Consider the following 17268-nt stretch of genomic DNA (forward strand, 5'->3'; position numbering starts at 1 on the left):
GACTGAAGTGACTTAGCATAGCATAGCATAGCATATTGGATATATTATTGAGAGTAAAAATAAAATCAACAGACAGAAATCAGTTCCATTTCTATACACTAACATTAAACTTGGAGAAGGCGGTGGCACCCCACTCCAGTACTCTTGCCTGGAAAATCCCATGGACGGAGGAGCCTGGTAGGCTGCAGTCCATGGGGTTGCGAAGAGTTGGATACGACTGAGCGACTTCACTTTCACTTTTCACTTTCATACATTGGAGAAGGAAATGGCAACCCACTCCAGTGTTCTTGCCTGGAGAATCCCAGGGACGGGGGAGCCTGGTAGGCTGCCATCTATGGGGTCGCACAGAGTCGGACACCACTGAAGCGACTTAGCAGCAGCAGCAGCAGCAGCAGCAACATTAAACTATCTGAGGAAGAAATTAAGAAAGCAATCCCATTTACAATTGCATCAGAACAATAAAATAGTTAGAAATAAATTTAACCAAGGAGGTATGAGACAGGTACAGTGAAAATTATAGACACTAATGAAAGAGATTGAAAAAGACACAAATAAATGGAAAGATATACTGTGTTTTTAAATTGGGAGAAATAATTATGAAATGTTCATACTACCCAAAGCAATCTACAGATTCATTGCAGTTGCTATCAAACTTCTAAAGTTATTTTTTTACAGAAATAAATAGAAGAAACTATCCTAAAATTCGTATGGAACCAAAAAATATCCTGACTACCCAAATAAATCCTGAGAAAGAACAAAAGTGGAGGCATCACACTTTCTGATTTCAAAGTATATTATAAGACTATAGTAATCAAAACAATATAGTATGGTATAAAAACAGGCACATAGGCCAATGGAACAGACTAAAAGCCCAAACATAAACCCACTCATAAGCAGTCAACGGATTTTTGACAAAGGAGCCAAGAACACAAAGTGGAGAAAAGACAGTCTCTTCAATAAATTCTGTTGGGAAAACTGGATAGTCACATGCAAAAAAATGAAACTGGACCCCTATCTTAAACTACTCACAAAAATTAACTCAAGATCTGTTAAAGTCTTAACATGTAAGACCTAAAATTGTAAGACTTCTGGAAGAAAACATAGTAAAAAATATTCTTAACCCTGATCTTGGTGATAATTTCTTCAAGGAATTATTAAGAAATTATTAATAAGATAAAAACAGAGGAACAAAACCTAAAATAAACAAATGGGATTATATCAAACTAAAGGGCCTCTGCACAGCTAAGGAACAACAAAAACTGAAAAGGCAACCTACAGATTGGGATAAAATATTGGCAAACTATACGTATGAAAAGGAGTTGATATCCAAAATATATAAGAACTCATGCAACTCAATAACAAAAGAGTAAATAAACCAATTTAAAAATGGGCAAAGGATTTGAACAGACATTTTTCCAAAGAAAACATACAAATGACCAATAGGTATATGAAAAATTGCTCAATATCACTAATTATCAAGGAAATGCAAAACAAAACCACGCTATCACCTCACACCTATCAAAATGACTATCAAAAAGACAAGAGATAACAAATGTTGGTGAGAATGTGGAGAAACAGGAATCCTCGTACACTGTTGGTGGGGATGTACATTGGTGGAGCCACTATTGAAAACAGTGTGGTGGTTCCTCAAAAAATTAAAGATTTAACTATCACATGATCCAGCAATCTTACTCCTGGGTATATATTCAAAGAAACTGAAAGCAGTATATTGAAGAGATATCTGCACACCTATGTTTATTGCAGCATTCTTCACAACAGCCAAGATATGGAAACAACCTAAATGTCCCTTAACAGATGAACAGATAAGTAAAAAAGTATGTATACCACAGGAGAACATTATCCAGCCATATAAAAGAAGGAAATCCTACCATTTACAACAATACGGAAGAACCTGAAGAGTACTAAGCTAAAGTGAAATAAGTCAGACAAAGACAAACAGTATATGGTACAATTTATATGTGGAATCTTAAAAAAAAAAAAAAAAAGCAACTTCAATAGAAACAGAGAAAGAAAGGTGGACCCCAGGGACTGGGGAGATAAGGAAATGAGGTTGATATAAGTCAAAGGATACAAATTTTCTGTTATAGGAATAGTAAGTTCTGGAGATCTAATATACAGTGTGGTGATTATAGTTAATGATTCGGTATTGCATACTTAAAAGTTACTGAGAGTAGATCTCAAGCATTCTCACCACACACAAACAGAAAAGAGTTGATTATGTGAGGTGATGTATATATTAATTATCTTAATTCTGGTAATCATTACACAATGTATGTGTATATCAAATCATCACAGTATACACTTTAAATACATACAGTTACATTTGTCAATTATTCCTTAATGAAGTTAGAAAAAAATTAATTTTTCTACCAAAAATTAAAAATGTTTATTTTTTCCTGGTATTTTATAGCAACTCAGAATTCTGAATTATTTCAAGATTATTTATTGAGACTAATAACAGTGCTGAGCCACAAATCATCTGCTATTCTTTCCTTTATCAACACGTTTGCCACCTATAACCTAACGTTTATTAGTCCCACCTTTGGGGTAGAATAATGGCTAAATGATGAATTGTAAATTAGCTTTTTCTTCTTCTCACTAACATCAGGGATCATAAATAGACTTGAAATTTCCCAAAGCATTCTAAATGGACAGTACTGTTAGTACATAAATTACAACTCTTAATCAAAAAGCTCTATTTTGAACTTAAAATTGATAATCAGAGACTTTTTCAATAAGGGAAACATGACCATTCAGTAATTCAACAACTATTTATTGCATACCACAGAGTATCCAGAAAGTGAGTTAGTCATGTCCAGCTTTTTGTGACCCCATGGACTGTAGCCCACCAGGCTCCTCTGCATGGAACTCTTGAGGCAAGAATACTGGAGTGGGTAGCGATTCCCTTCTCCAAGGATCTTCGCAACCCAGAGTTGTGAACAAATCAGATAGCCAGTACTCCACGGAACCTGGCACTCTTGTGATTCAGGAATGTTATAAAATGATCCTGACTTACTACTCTCAAAGTTCCTTCCGGTTTATCCTGTCAAGAATTGCACATTAGTATTCCCTGAACCCTATTTTTATCAGTACATTTTCTTGTTCAAAAACCTAAGGAAAAATAAAAACTGAAAAGGTGACCTAAAGAATGGGATAAAGTGTTTGTAAACTACATCTGATCAGATCCACTGCAAACTCCTTAGCATGGCATTTAGGGCTTTTTGTGATCTAATCCAAGACTATCCGTTTTGAATTTTCTCTTATTACTGTACTTCCACCCTTTCACTTGTAACTCTGTTTCAGACAAATTTATCTACTTTGCTTCCTATGATTATATCTTTTGGTCCTCCATCTCTAAATCCTAAAAAAAGACTACCTTAATCAGAAATGAAAATTGGCTAGTGTTGATGTAAAACTTTTAAATGTAAAACTATGAACGAAGCACAAATGGGGTTTTATTCTTTCTCTTAGATAGCTTTTTGTCTTCTCTCTAGCATAACAAGACTGAATATTAATCAATGCCTCCTGGAACTGTTTCTGCCACACATAAACCACCTTTTATTTTTTAAACATTTTGTTTCTTTCTTTGCTCAATTTAATACTCAAGGTTGTGGTGGATTACTCAACATTAAATTTCAAACTTTCATTGTATTGCAGTGACTAAAATTGTATTTAAAGTCTTCAATATTCAAATTTTGCCAGACCAGAAGCTATATGAGGACAAGGGCTGTGACTATATGATCTTGTCAAGTGCTGTTATCTTTAGCAGAAAAGAATCCATAAATATTTTTATTAAATCAATAGATCCCATTTTCTCTCTAAAATACTCCTCCCTCAATTTTTATTTAATGAAACATTATTAATACCTAATTTGAATCAGGCAGCTACTATATCAATCTATAATAATGCAAAGATAAAAAACAAATATTTAAAAAGCTAACAGTATATTTTAATAAGGTGAATGGAATATAAACATTTCTTTTCCCATGTTTCAATAAAAGTTTATTTAAATCTTCATAATAATTCTAAGCACAGCCTTCAGTGCTATGTCCAGTTTCAAAAAATGTTTGCATTTTTCCACCCACAACACTCTAAATACTCAATGATCAGGACCAGTCTCTTCTCTTTGAATTTCTTTAGAATTTTTTAGGCAATATTTTACACATGCTAAGTCCCTAAGAGTGTATGACTCTGCAATGCTATGGACTGTAGCCTGCCAGGCTTCTCTGTCAATTATATTCTCTAGGCAAGAATACTGGAGTGGGCTGCCATGCCCTCCTCCAGAAGACCCTCCCAACCCAGGGATCGAACCCCCTTCTCCTGTGGCTCCTGCATTGCAGGTGGATTCTTTACTGCTGAGCCACTGAGGAAGCATATATGTTCAGTTCAGTTCAGTTCAGTCGCTCAGTCGTGTCCAACTCTTTGCAACTCCATGAATCGCAGCACGCCAGGCCTTCCTGTCCATCACCAACTTCCAGAGTTTACCCAAACTCATGTCCATCAAGTTGGTGATGCCATCCAGCCATCTCATCCTCTGTCGTCCCCTTCTCCTCCTGCCCCCAATCCCTCCCAGCATCAGGGTCTTTTCCAGTGAGTCAACTCTTCGCATGAGGTGGCCAAAGTATTGGAGTTTCAGCTTCAGCTTCAGTCCTTCCAACGAACACCCAGGACTGATCTCCTTTAGGATGGACTAGTTGGATCTCCTTGCAATCCAAGGGACTCTCAAGAGTCTTCTCCAACACCACAGTTCAAAAGCATCAATTCTTCAGGGCTCAGCCCTCTTCACAGTCCAACTCTCACATCCATACATGACCACTGGAAAAACCATAGCCTTGACTAGACGGACCTTTGTTGGCAAAGTAATATCTCTGCTTTTTAATATGCTGTCTAGGTTAGGCATATATGTCAGATCAGATCAGATCAGTCACTCAGTCGTGTCCGACTCTTTGCAACCCCATGAATCGCAGCACGCCAGGCCTCCCTGTCCATCACCAACTCCCGGAGTTCACCCAGACTCACATCCATCCAGTCAGCGATGCCATCCAGCCATCTCATCCTCTGTCGTCCCCTTCTCCTCCTGCCCCCGATCCCTCCCAGCATCAGAGTCTTTTCCAATGAGTCAACTCTTCGCATGAGGTGGCCAAAGGACTGGAGTTTCAGCTTTAGCATCAGTCCTTCCAAAGAAATCCCAGGGCTGATCTCCTTCAGAATGGACTGGTTGGATCTCCTTGCAGTCCAAGGGACTCTCAAGAGTCTTCTCCAACACCATAGTTCAAAAGCATCAATTCTTCGGCGCTCAGCCCTCTTCACAGTCCAACTCTCACATCCATACATGACCACAGGAAAAACCATAGCCTTGACTAGATGAACCTTTGTTGGCAAAGTAATGTTTCTGCTTTTCAATATGCTATCTAGGTTGGTCATAACTTTCCTTCCAAGGAGTAAGCGTCTTTTAATTTCATGGCTGCAGTCACCATCTGCAGTGATTTTGGAGCCCAGAAAAATAAAGTCTGACACTGTTTCCACTGTTTCCCCATCTATTTCCCATGAAGTGATGGGACCGGATGCCATGATCTTCATTTTCTGAATGTTGAGCTTTAAGCCAACTTTTTCACTCTCCACTTTCACTTTCATCAAGATATGTAGTTGATGCTAAAAAAAACATTTTGTTGAACTGAACAATTTTGGCGATAAAAATAACTAACATATACAAAGCCCTTACATCATAAACGTATAATGCCACATAGTAAACTTCACACTTAATAGTCACATATACAACTTCAGCTTATATTTGTGATTTGTTTTCCATTTTCTGCTATTTTACTTACAGAGTAAGAACTTTGCCTTAGAAACCTAGGATCCTGCGTCCAGGTCATTCTTTTCAGTAGATTTGCCAACTGCCCACAGCCCACAACATATATTCTGCATTACTGCATCCCCAAGCTGAACTTTATTGGAAGCTAATCCCAGAGAGGAGTGTTCTTGTCTCACTCTTCACCATTTTCGTTATAGCTTATCTTTTTCCTAATTCATTCACTAGGTAATGATTTATAGAACAGACCTTAACTCAGTCATATTGATCTGCCTCTTGTGGTTATTATGATGGAGTCAAATTTTACTGCATTTTCAAGATTAAGATTCTATGTAGCCCTATCAAGTTTCCAAGTAATACTTTCAATGGCTTTTGATTCAGTGTAATTTCCTTTTTATACAGCAGTGGTCTTACATGTTTAAAAGAGAAACAGAATACCTAGGGAGTGACATTTTAAGTAAATGAAGGCCCTTATTAGAAATAAAAACAATCGTGTCAGTCCAAGTTGATACATGGGTTGTACTTCTGGATGGGATTATAATTCATTTTTTAAAAAGAATGATTTTATATTAGCATGTCCTGGCATTTACAAGGAGGTGAGGTGATAGTTATGCATTTGCATATAAACAAAAAATTAACACAAAGCTAAGCTTGTTTCACTGTTACTTTATTTAATGTACTACATTAAACTTTTAATTTGGGAAAAAAAATACCTCTGCAAATCATCAGTCTCTGAATCAGGTCCCCAAGCTACTAGCCATCTCAACAAAGGCTCTTCTAATACATCAGTAAAGTGTGGGCATTATTAGAGGGAATCTTCTTCATTTTTCAATAGCTTCACTTTAAAATATATTTATATGCCTACTCTTTAGTCTCAAAGACTGGTCTCTCCTCCTTTCAAAGGTCATCCCCTCCACTTGTTCTCTTAATAGTTTTCTCTTTTGTTCAATCTCTCCTCTGTCAATTTCCTCATCTCTACCTTGTCTTCAAGCTCTCCCTATCCAAAGGATACCCCCTATTTTTGCTTATTAATTTATGTATACATCGAATTATCCAACAAATTCACTTTGATCCTGTATTGTTTCTCATGGACAAGTCATGCTTCTGAACTTCTTTTCATGGCTAGATCAAACTGCCTTTGTTTTTAAATTACCCTCTTATTCCTACGGATAATCCCCTAGCTTCTATTATACTCCTGAAATTGCATTCTTGAAGATTTCAGAGTCTTGGTGCTCTCTTTCTGATCAAATTCAAGTAAGCTTTCAGGTTTTGTAACCCTCCATCTTTCTGAAATTCCTGGGAGATTTGATTATAACCAGTGTCTTCTGCTTCTGTAATATTACCCCACCTCTCTATAATCATTGGCATCTCTTTCTATTCAAAATTCACTAGAAATAAAGTATCTTCAACTATTTGCTGCGTGTTGTCTTATTTTTCTTGCGCATGGTTTTCCACTGTCTTCCCACATCTTTTATTATTAGGTGCATTCTGTTAATGTAAAAAGCAAGTTATTAAGAAAGAAACTGATAACTGTGATTCTCATTTTTTTTTTAACTTCTAATCCTTTAAGTAAGTGCTTTGTTGTGTTTCTAAATATCTTTTTTGACCTCAACAGAAACGGGGAATAGTAGCTTTGGTGTTTCCTGCTCACAAAGAAGATATTTTTTGAGAGAAAAGGAGATGGAGCAGGACTGACCAGAAGGAAGCTGAAGCACCTCAAAGCAAGCCTTGTAGGTGGCTAGACTCAGTCCCTGCTTCCAGATGGCACCCCCTCGTAGGCCCATGATAAGCAGATAGGATGAAGGCTGAGAGGGCATCTCTGAGTGCATTTGTGTTGTGGGTATCAGGGCTCAAGAACAGCATCATATAATGCATACTTGTGAGTGTGCTAGGTCACTTTGGTCGTGTCCAACTCTTGCAATCCTATGGACCTGTAGCCCGCCAGGCTACACTGTCATGGGATTCTCCAGTAAGAATACTGGAGTGGATTGCCATGCCCACCTCCAGGGGGTGTTCCCAACCCAGGGATTGAACCTGCATCTCTTACATCTTCTGCATTGTCAGGCGGTTCTTTACCACCAGTGCTGCCTGTGAAGCCTGCATCACACAGCAGAAAAAGAAAAGAAGTAGTACTGACCCTCTCAAATTAAGAGCCTAGTTTCTCCCCAGTTTTGCAGGGGAAATATGCTCATGATTCTTTTACAATGACATTAAAGGGGGGCTTGGGAAGCCTCAGTAGTAACTGAGGTTGAGTTTTCTGCCCACCAGACAGATGAGAAATCGGAGAGGATTAAATTTCATTTAGAGATATAGTTATGTTGACTCTCAGGGCAACATTAATTCTCTGAATTTATATTACCTGCTTTGACCTCTCTCCTGAATTTCAGTTCTGATTGCAGAATCTACATTTTCTCTCGCATGCTACATTATGACTTCTAAATCAATTTATCTTACAGTGGGGTTAGATTTTAGGTTATAAATAACACTGCAAAGAACATGCCTAGGACCATGTCTTTCTTCTAGATTATTTCCATAAGATAAATTCCCAGAAGTGGGCTCACTAGGTCAGGGTCAGAGTCAGATGGAAGGCAAGAGTTCAATAAGAGACTTGCTGCAGTAAGACGAATTGTTTATTGTACATGGAAAACTAAAATGAATAAAAAAGAAGCCTTGGGAAGAGAAATCTATGTTGCTCTCTTTTCTGTTTTTACCCTTATACTCTCTCATAGGCCAGTGTCTTAGTTCTCACCTTTATCACTCTACCTCAGTGCTTCCTCACCTATTGGCATTCTTCTGTGGTGAGGGGCGGGGGAGGGATCTTTCCTGTGCCTGGCAGGATATTTAACAGCATCCCCAGACTCTACCTACCAGATACCAGTAGCAAACAAACTCCTTCCAAACGGTAACAATCTAAGATGTTTCCAGATAGTGTCAAATGTCCCTTAGGGGTAAACCACTATACTACATTTCTTTAAGTCAACCATTTTAACATGAAAGATACTTTGGCACAGCTATTTATTTAGGTTTTTTTTTACTTTGATGTATGGAACTTCAATGCATCCTGAAAAACACAGTTATAAAACTTGTTTTTAATAAATGAAAAAAACTGAAGTACTGTTGATATCAGATCACTATATCTTGAAAACTTATTAGAACCCTTGTTGTTGTTTAGTCGCTAAGTCGTATCCAAGTCTTTGCGACCCCATGGACGGTAGCCTGCCAGGCTCCTCTGTCCATGGGATTTCCCAGGCAAGAATACTGGAGTGGGTTGCCATTTCCTTCTCCAAAGGTGTACTTTAAAGGACTTGAAATGTTCCTTTAACATGATAGTTCACAAGAGTGACCCATGGAGTAGTGTGAGAAAAGGCACAGTCAAGGATCTCTTAGGGGATCATAGATAAATTCTAGAAAATTTCTCCACCATTCTGGGAAGCTGATATATTAGGAAGCAGTACATTGACTTTAGGACTTCTCTGATGGCTCAGACAGTAAAGAATCCACCTGCAATGTGGGAGACCTGGGTTCGATCCCTGGGTTGGGAAGATCCCCTGGAGAAGGGAATGGCAACCCACTCCAGTATTCTTTCCTGGAGAATCCAATGGACAGAGGAGCCTGGCAGGCTACAGTCCATAGCATCGCTAAGAGTCAGACACAACCGAGTACTATTGACTTTACAGATTCAAGTGTTAGTCGCTCAGTCATGCCTGACTCTTTGCAGCCCCATGGATTGCAGCCCACAGGGTTCATCTGCCTATGGGATTTTCCAGGCAAGGATACTGGAGTGGGTTGTCATTTCCTTCTCCAGGGGATCTTCCCGATCCAGGGATTGAAGCTGGGTTTCCTGCACTGCCGGCAGATTCTTGACCGACTGAGCTACGAGGAAAGCACTACAGATTCAAATACCATACAAACTTAAAGAGTTCAAAGTATTAAGATTCTCTAAACCTGGAATAAAATATAGAACAGGAATTATGTGTAACCATACATGTAAATTCTGACTCCATGATGGCCAGTTTCTGTGCTTCATTTTTGCTAAGAATAAAACTCTTAAGTTATCTGGGTAAAATGGAAAAAAAGCTCCAACGGATTGGGCATTAGGGATCTAGAACTCTCTTCCGGTACTGACAGATTTTTCTCAACACCGCAATGCTTGAACACTGGTTTCACTACCTCTGTTTTCTCCCTCCAATGGGCTGAGCAAAAAATCATCATCATTATCACTAAAGGAAGGGAAGCACTGAGAAAGAAGCCAACCCACAAATATAACAGCTTAAATGCTAACCAGCTTTGTGGTTGTTTGTGATGAATAACTATTTTCAGATTGCATTTCAGCCATTTATATTAAAATGCTATATCAGTGCAAAATAACAGAGATGCTGTAGGCTGCCACCCAGCTGCTCATTTCCCTGTCAGAAGCTGTTTCTTTTCAGATATAATCTGGTAAGAGGCAACTTGCCACCTTATACTGGTAGATGTCAAAAGGAAAGACACTTCACACACACACACCCGCAAAGCATTATTGCTGGGAAAAACAGTTCAAGTTGATAAAAAGGCAGGTGTAAAGTTATTGTATTAAACTTCAGAAGATTAAAAAATTTAAAGGTTTTTAAAATTAATTTTAAAGTTTTGAAAATGAACTTTATTGAATTTTAGCAACAAAATTAATTTAATTCCAAGGAAGTGTAATACTATCAATAAATTTTGAATAAGAGGTTCTCTTGTACAAGGATCTGATTTGGCTCATTTTTTAATCTCTAATATCTATAATACAACCATGAATAGGAGACATGTTTAATGTACATTTACTAGGTCAAATGCCATCTAGTCAAACAGATGATTGACAAGATTTTTTTTCATTCTTGTAGCTTTCTCTACCTGCTGGGCAGTTTGGTTACCCTTTTCCCCTCTTAGTTTCCCAGGTGGCACAGTGGTAAAGAATCTACCTGCCAATGCAGGAGGCATGGGAAACTTGGGTTCAATCCCTGGACCAGAAATATCCCTTGGAGGAGGAAATGGCAACCCACTCCAGTATTCTTGCCTGGAAAATTCCATGGACAGAGAGGGGCCTGGTGGGCTACAGTCCATGGGATGCCAAAGAATCAGACATGACTGAGCATACACACACACACACACACACACGTACACATACACACTCCCCTCTTAACTTCAATGCAAACTCATAACTTTATCCCAAGATAATTATCCCTTCTTCAGATACCTGTATTTAATGGAAAATTAGTTTACCCAATTAACCAAGAATAAAACCTCAGTTGAATTTTATTTTTCCCAATCACTTTGTCTTATTTCTCCTCTAAAATCACTCTCAGGTCTAACTACCATGGTTCCATCCTAACTGTAGTGTGTACAATGGATGTTCATGGACCTAGACCCTAGTTATGAGTAGTGGGACTCTGAGCAAGTCTGTTGGTTTCTATAGTGAGTTTCTTTTCCAGACTGTAAAGGGGTTACACCTGATCCATGTTTTACAAACAGCAAGTCACAACTTACTAGAAAATCTTAAAATAAATACAATATATTTCCATCAGCCTCTCTAAAATTTAAAAAGAGCAGAGCAAAAAAATGTCAAATGTCATCATAAATACTAAGGATAAACACTGTTCTATTAAACATTTTTGTTTTGTAATTATGTGTGTATGTAAAACATTTCCTATCTATGGCTCACAGTAAAAACAAACAAACAAAACAAAAAAAACTTGAAAGCCAATGCACTAGATGGTTTGAAGGTCCTTCCACTGATAAATTATAAGATTTTATTCTGGGCCTTTACCATTTCATGCTGACAAAGGTCCATCTAGTCAAAGCTATGGTTTTTCCAGTAGTCATGTATGGATGTGAGGGTTGGACTACAAAGAAAGCTGAGCACCAAAGAATTTATGCTTTTGAAGATGTTGGAGAAGACTCTTGAGAGTCCATTGGACTGCGGAGATCCTACCAGTCCATCCTAAAGGAAATCAGTCCTGAATATTCATTATAAGGACTGATGCTGAAGCTGAAACTCCAATACTTTGGCCACCCGATACAAAGAACTGACTCACTGGAAAAGACCCTGATGCTGGGAAAGATTTAAGGCAGGAGGAGAAGGGGATGACAGAGGATGAGATGGTTGTATGGCATCACCAACTTGATGGACATGAATTTGAACAAACTCCAGGAGTTGGTGATGGACAAGTAAGCCTGACATGCTGCAGTCCATGGGTTTGCAAAGAGTTGGACATGACTGAGCGACTTAACTGAACTGAACCACTTCATGAACAGATTATTTCAATAGCCTTCTACCTATTGCCTTGCCTAGAGTCTCTTCCCCTTCCAATCCATCATGTACACTACTTCTAGACTGCTCTTATATAGCTGTTTCCAAGTGTGATTCCTTGGATCAGAATCCTTAGATCATTTCCTTTTGGAAGAAATTTCTGTACTTAGGATCAAAAGTTCTTCCCCATCCACATCCTCCCTATCCTTATAATCTAATCCTACACTGTTCTATATAATCTCTGGGTTTCATCAAATCTATCTACTTATCATCTCCTGAATATCCTTTCCAAATTGCCAGCCATAAGACTGGCCCCACCCATCTTCCCAGCTAGGAATACTTTTCCCCCTTACAGGTATCCTAAGCTTATTTTTCCAGATAAGCTCATTTTGCAAGTTGAAGAAAAGGCCTGGTAACATTTTGATCAGGATTATTTTGATGAGGACAAAATTAATTTAGGACAGAAAGCTGTGCCATATTAAATCTTTTTAACCTACAAACAATACATGTCTCTCCAGGTTTTCAAGCCTTCTTTTATGTCTCCTTGGTAGTTTTTTAAATTTTTCTTCAAATATATTCCAGGAAATCACATTGTATCTGGTAAGCACTTAATAAGTATTTGTTAAGGACAAATTTATTAACTTTAAATGATGAATTCATACCTATTTTGGTTGATATGCTGTTCATTTTAATTCATTCAACCTAATACTAAGATTTAAAGTTAAAAAAAAAACTTTAAAATGAAAATGATTGGTTAAAACCACTGATAAATATATTTAAAAAAGGAAAGTGCCTTGGATGTAAATTCTGAGAACTGGGATTCACTTTTACTACTCTCAGCTAGTGCTTAAAAAAAATAGTCAGAAAAATTTGGTAAAAACAGGCAGTAAAAAATCCACAAAAACCTAGACTTTCCTGGTACTACCACTGACTTGCTCTTCCTCAGAAGGTTGATTATTTGTCATTCTGTATTCCTTTTCTTTCTATACATTTTAGATAGTCATAAGATCTGTCTCCTTTTCAATGCCCCTGAGTACTCAATGTTAAACTGAAACTAATAAATGTCTTTGATATTAGGAGTAGGTTTTATACTCTTAGAGACAGATTAGATGACTATGGGGAAGACCACAGTGATGAAGATTTGCAGAGAAGATCTTAGAATGGATCCGCAATAAGTAGCATAACTCTTCCCCACCTGGGTCAGGAGAAGTTTGAAAATGAAGTAAAGAGTAAATATGGGAGCCAAGATATTACACTTGTTATGGATAGAGGCTAATTGAATGATTTTTTGGAGCTGTGATTAAATTTGAATGAGACTAAGAGCATTTTTATTTTTCCAGCTTTCCCTAGAACTATGATTCACCTTCTTTTATTATTAAAAAAAAAATAGAAGAAAAGACTATGGCATTATCACAGGGGTCCACATACAAGCAAGATCATCTCAGAGGACTTTTCAACTTTTGAATCTTGTGGTTGTAAAATCCATTATCATCCGATTGCATAAAAATAACACATAAATGTTATAGACCATAAAGCTTGAAGTGTGGTTGTAAATTATATAAGCATATCTGTACTATACATATTCATGTTGGGATGCATTCAAATGATGAAAAATATTCTTTGCTCCATTGCTGCACTGAGTTTCTTTTCTAAAATATGTTCTGGAGTCATCGGCAGTGTCTCCTCTTTTGCAAATGACTAATGTGAGAAGGTAACTTTGGAAATTGCATTGCAATGTAATCATCCATATTGTGTATTGTAGATAAAATTGATTAGAATAATATTGAAAATCCCCCAAGGGACTCTACAATTATAAGTCAAGTCCCAACTGGAAAAGGTTTTTTGAAAAGTTGGCAGATGTCTTAATGAAAATGAAGCATTGCAGTAATATATTAGGGCAATTTGTTCATTATTGACAAGCAAATCACTAAACTATATAAATTACTGGATTAGACAGGCAGAATTACTTTTCTTTCAGTGAATGGTTAATCAAATATTACTTTTAAATGCTCATTTGTTTAAGTTTTTGATATGCATATTTGTAGACAAATGATTGCCCTTTACTTAGAGCTCCAAGTTGGCTTTAGATGCTGAAAATCCAAATATTTGAATTTACGTCTATTAGGAACCAAATGCAATCACAAGATTGAAGTCTACCTTTCATAATCCACAGTAAAATACATAAAAACACCCAAATTTTGTATTTCTTCTTAACAAATCCATTTACTTGGCATTTCTGTTTCCTTTTTTTCCCCCTGTTTTTAAGCAGATTTTCATGAAAGAACAACACTGAAATAAATCCTTGAGGAACAGATAGAGTCGGTTAACAAGTGAAGTAATTATATGTCATTATTCCACATGCTGGGGGCTTGTAAATGATTTAAAAGTTTGTTTGTTTTCACATTTGTTTCCAAGGACTTGACCAAGCACAGAAGCTCTATATATTTATATCAGCAACTAGGGTGAATTTATTCTAATAGATATTTATTCTAAGAACAGGGATCTTTCTGTTTCATACTGCACATGAATATTAAATAAACTACCTGCTGGCAACTACACAATATTTTAGTCTCTAATTTTAAAAGTACACTGTATTTTAATACCTATTTTTAAACATATCAATTTTTATGGAGCTGTACATGAGTTGTTGATGGATAAATCACCCAAGCATGGTTAAAGACAGCCTAATCTCCAGCTGGTACCAGATCCATTTAATTGTATCATCTGACCTCACCTCACCTGAGCCTGCATTAAACTCATAATACAGTTCAAGTGTAAAAATGATATACTGTTTGTTCGCCCTGTTTATAGAGGGGCAAACATACAGTTAAATTCATATGTTCAAAATTAGTGTAGTCATTTGAAAAGGTTGAGTTAGATCAAACTGCCTCTCAGCGTTTTCTCTTTTTTTTTATTTAAATGACTAGGCCTCCATCACCAGATGTGAGCGGCTGTTAAGAAAGTTGTAGCAGCTTTTCTTGGACACCCAGAAGATTGCTCCCCTCCATCAAACACAGAGAGCTTTCAAGCATCATTTAATAATGGAACAGTGCATTTTTTTAATGTGTTAGCAAGCAATAGGACAGAAACTTAGGGGCGTTCTAAATCCTTCACAAATTTAATATTTTGAAATGGTCTAAACACCAGCTCTTGAGTTTACCTCTATTTTCATTAGGGTGAAATGCTGTCTTTAGATTCTATGGTAGCTTTATTTTCACAAATTACAGTCCCCAGGTTTTCTCTGTTTCAAGTGTCAAGATGTTTTCTGTGGTGGCGGTGGTGGTGGTTGTTTTTATTTATCCTTCACCAGCCAGACCTATGGGCTTCCCTGGTGGTTCAATCCATAAAGAATCTGCCTGCAATGCAGAAGACGTGGCTTCAATCCCTGGGTCGGGAAGATCCCCTGGAGAAGGAAATGGCAATCCACTCCAGTATTCTTGCCTGGAAAATTCCCATGGACAGACGAGTCTGGTGGGCTACAATCCATGGCGTTGCAATAGTTGGACACAACTTAGAGACTAAACCACAATGCAATTAGCCAGACCTATACTGATCTTAGGACTTCCCTGGTGGCTCAGACAGTAAAGAATCTGCCTGCAATGTAGGATACCAGGGTTTGATGCCTGGGTTGGGAAGATCCCCTGCAGAAGGGAATGGCAACCCACTCCAGTATTCTTGTCTGAAGAATTCCATGGATAGAGAAGCCTGGCAGGCTATGGTCCATGGAGTTACAGACAGGTACACGACTGAGAGAATTTCATTTTCACATTGATCTTAACAATGTTTGGAAAAGGTAAATTGAAAATGGTACGGCTTTTGAATTTCTGTTCAAAGGAACAATTATCTAATACTCATCACAAATAATATTTATTGAGAGCCTGCAGTGAATGAGATAGATATTATGTTGAGTCCCTGCAACATGTAACCCACTGGAATGTCTCTCTCTCTCTCTCTCTCTCTCTCTCTTTCTCTCTCTCTCAAGTGAAGTTCTCATCTTTTTTTACTCACCACTGAATCTCCCTGCCTGAGAGAGTGCCTGGGAGGAGACAGATGCTCAGTGACTAAGTACAGAATCAATGAATAAATGAGTCAATGAATGCATTATCTCATTGAATTTCTACAACTAGCCTATGCAGTAGGAAATATATTTATTCCCATTTTACAAATGAGCAAACTAAAGTTTAGAGAAATTGAGTAAGTTGACCAAGATCACATCTATTTAGTGGCAGAGCCAGAATTTGAAGATCTGTCTGATTCTGGAGTCCATGCTTTCAACCATGATGACAATAGCTCAATCATAGTGGTTTTCAAACTTTGTTGTGATTCCGAACCTCCTTCAAGCTTGTTAAAATCCTTGTTATTAACTCTCCTGCCCCACAGAGTTTCTGATTCAGTAAGTCTGAAATGGAATTTCAGAATTTGCTTTCCTAACAGGCTTCCCTGGTGGCTCAGACGGTAAAGCATCTGTCTGCAATGCAAGAGACCCGGGTTCGATCCCTGGGTTGGGAAGATCCCCTGGAGAAGGAAACGGCAGCCCACTCCAGTATTCTTGCCTGGAAAATCCCATGGATGGCGGAGCCTGATAGGCTACTGTCCATGGGGTCGCAAAGAGTTGGACACGACTGAGCGAAGGGAAGAAGAAGAACAGGTTCCCAGGTGCCACTGAAACTGCTGATCCTGGCACCACAATTTGAGAAACATAGACCCTGAGATTCAAGTAAAATAAATATAAGTATGTTCAGATCTACTTTTGTATGTGATAGCCATAATCATTTATTTTTAACAAAATGAGCTCTTTTTCTATGATATATGATACTGGTCCTTTCCCACATCCATATGCACTCCCCCTAGTTCACTGCACATGCAGCTGGTTCTAAACAATAAATATATTGAACATTTTGATTAATCTGATGGATATGAGTCTCTTCTCTGAACTAATTTTTATCCTTTTCCAGGGAATTTTTGCAAAACTTAATTTAGATAGTATCAAATTGACTCCAGTATGATAAAAACATACCCAACATCTAGAGCAAGGTCAAAGTATCACAATTACTCTATTACTCTGCCCAAGAAACAAAGAAACAAACCAAACACAATACTATATTTAACTCTCCTAGGAAACATTTGCTGAATTTAATGTCATGGAAATATCTGGGAGATTATT

The 17268-nt window shown here is 37.7% G+C and overlaps 1 long non-coding RNA gene across 1 annotated transcript in view; it reads right to left on the minus strand.

Annotated features, from left to right (window-relative positions):
* Window positions 1-231: 231 nt before the first annotated feature.
* The window catches only part of LOC129647722 (uncharacterized), a 33045-nt gene continuing 16008 nt past the window's right edge, over window positions 232-17268 (minus strand). The window contains exon 3 of the long non-coding RNA XR_008712459.1: window positions 232-409. This is a non-coding gene — a long non-coding RNA (uncharacterized LOC129647722). The remainder of the gene's footprint in view (window positions 410-17268) is intronic.

This window comes from Bubalus kerabau, chromosome 3 (genome assembly GCF_029407905.1).
Source record: "Bubalus kerabau isolate K-KA32 ecotype Philippines breed swamp buffalo chromosome 3, PCC_UOA_SB_1v2, whole genome shotgun sequence".
In the NCBI taxonomy this organism is placed as follows: domain Eukaryota; kingdom Metazoa; phylum Chordata; class Mammalia; order Artiodactyla; family Bovidae; genus Bubalus; species Bubalus kerabau.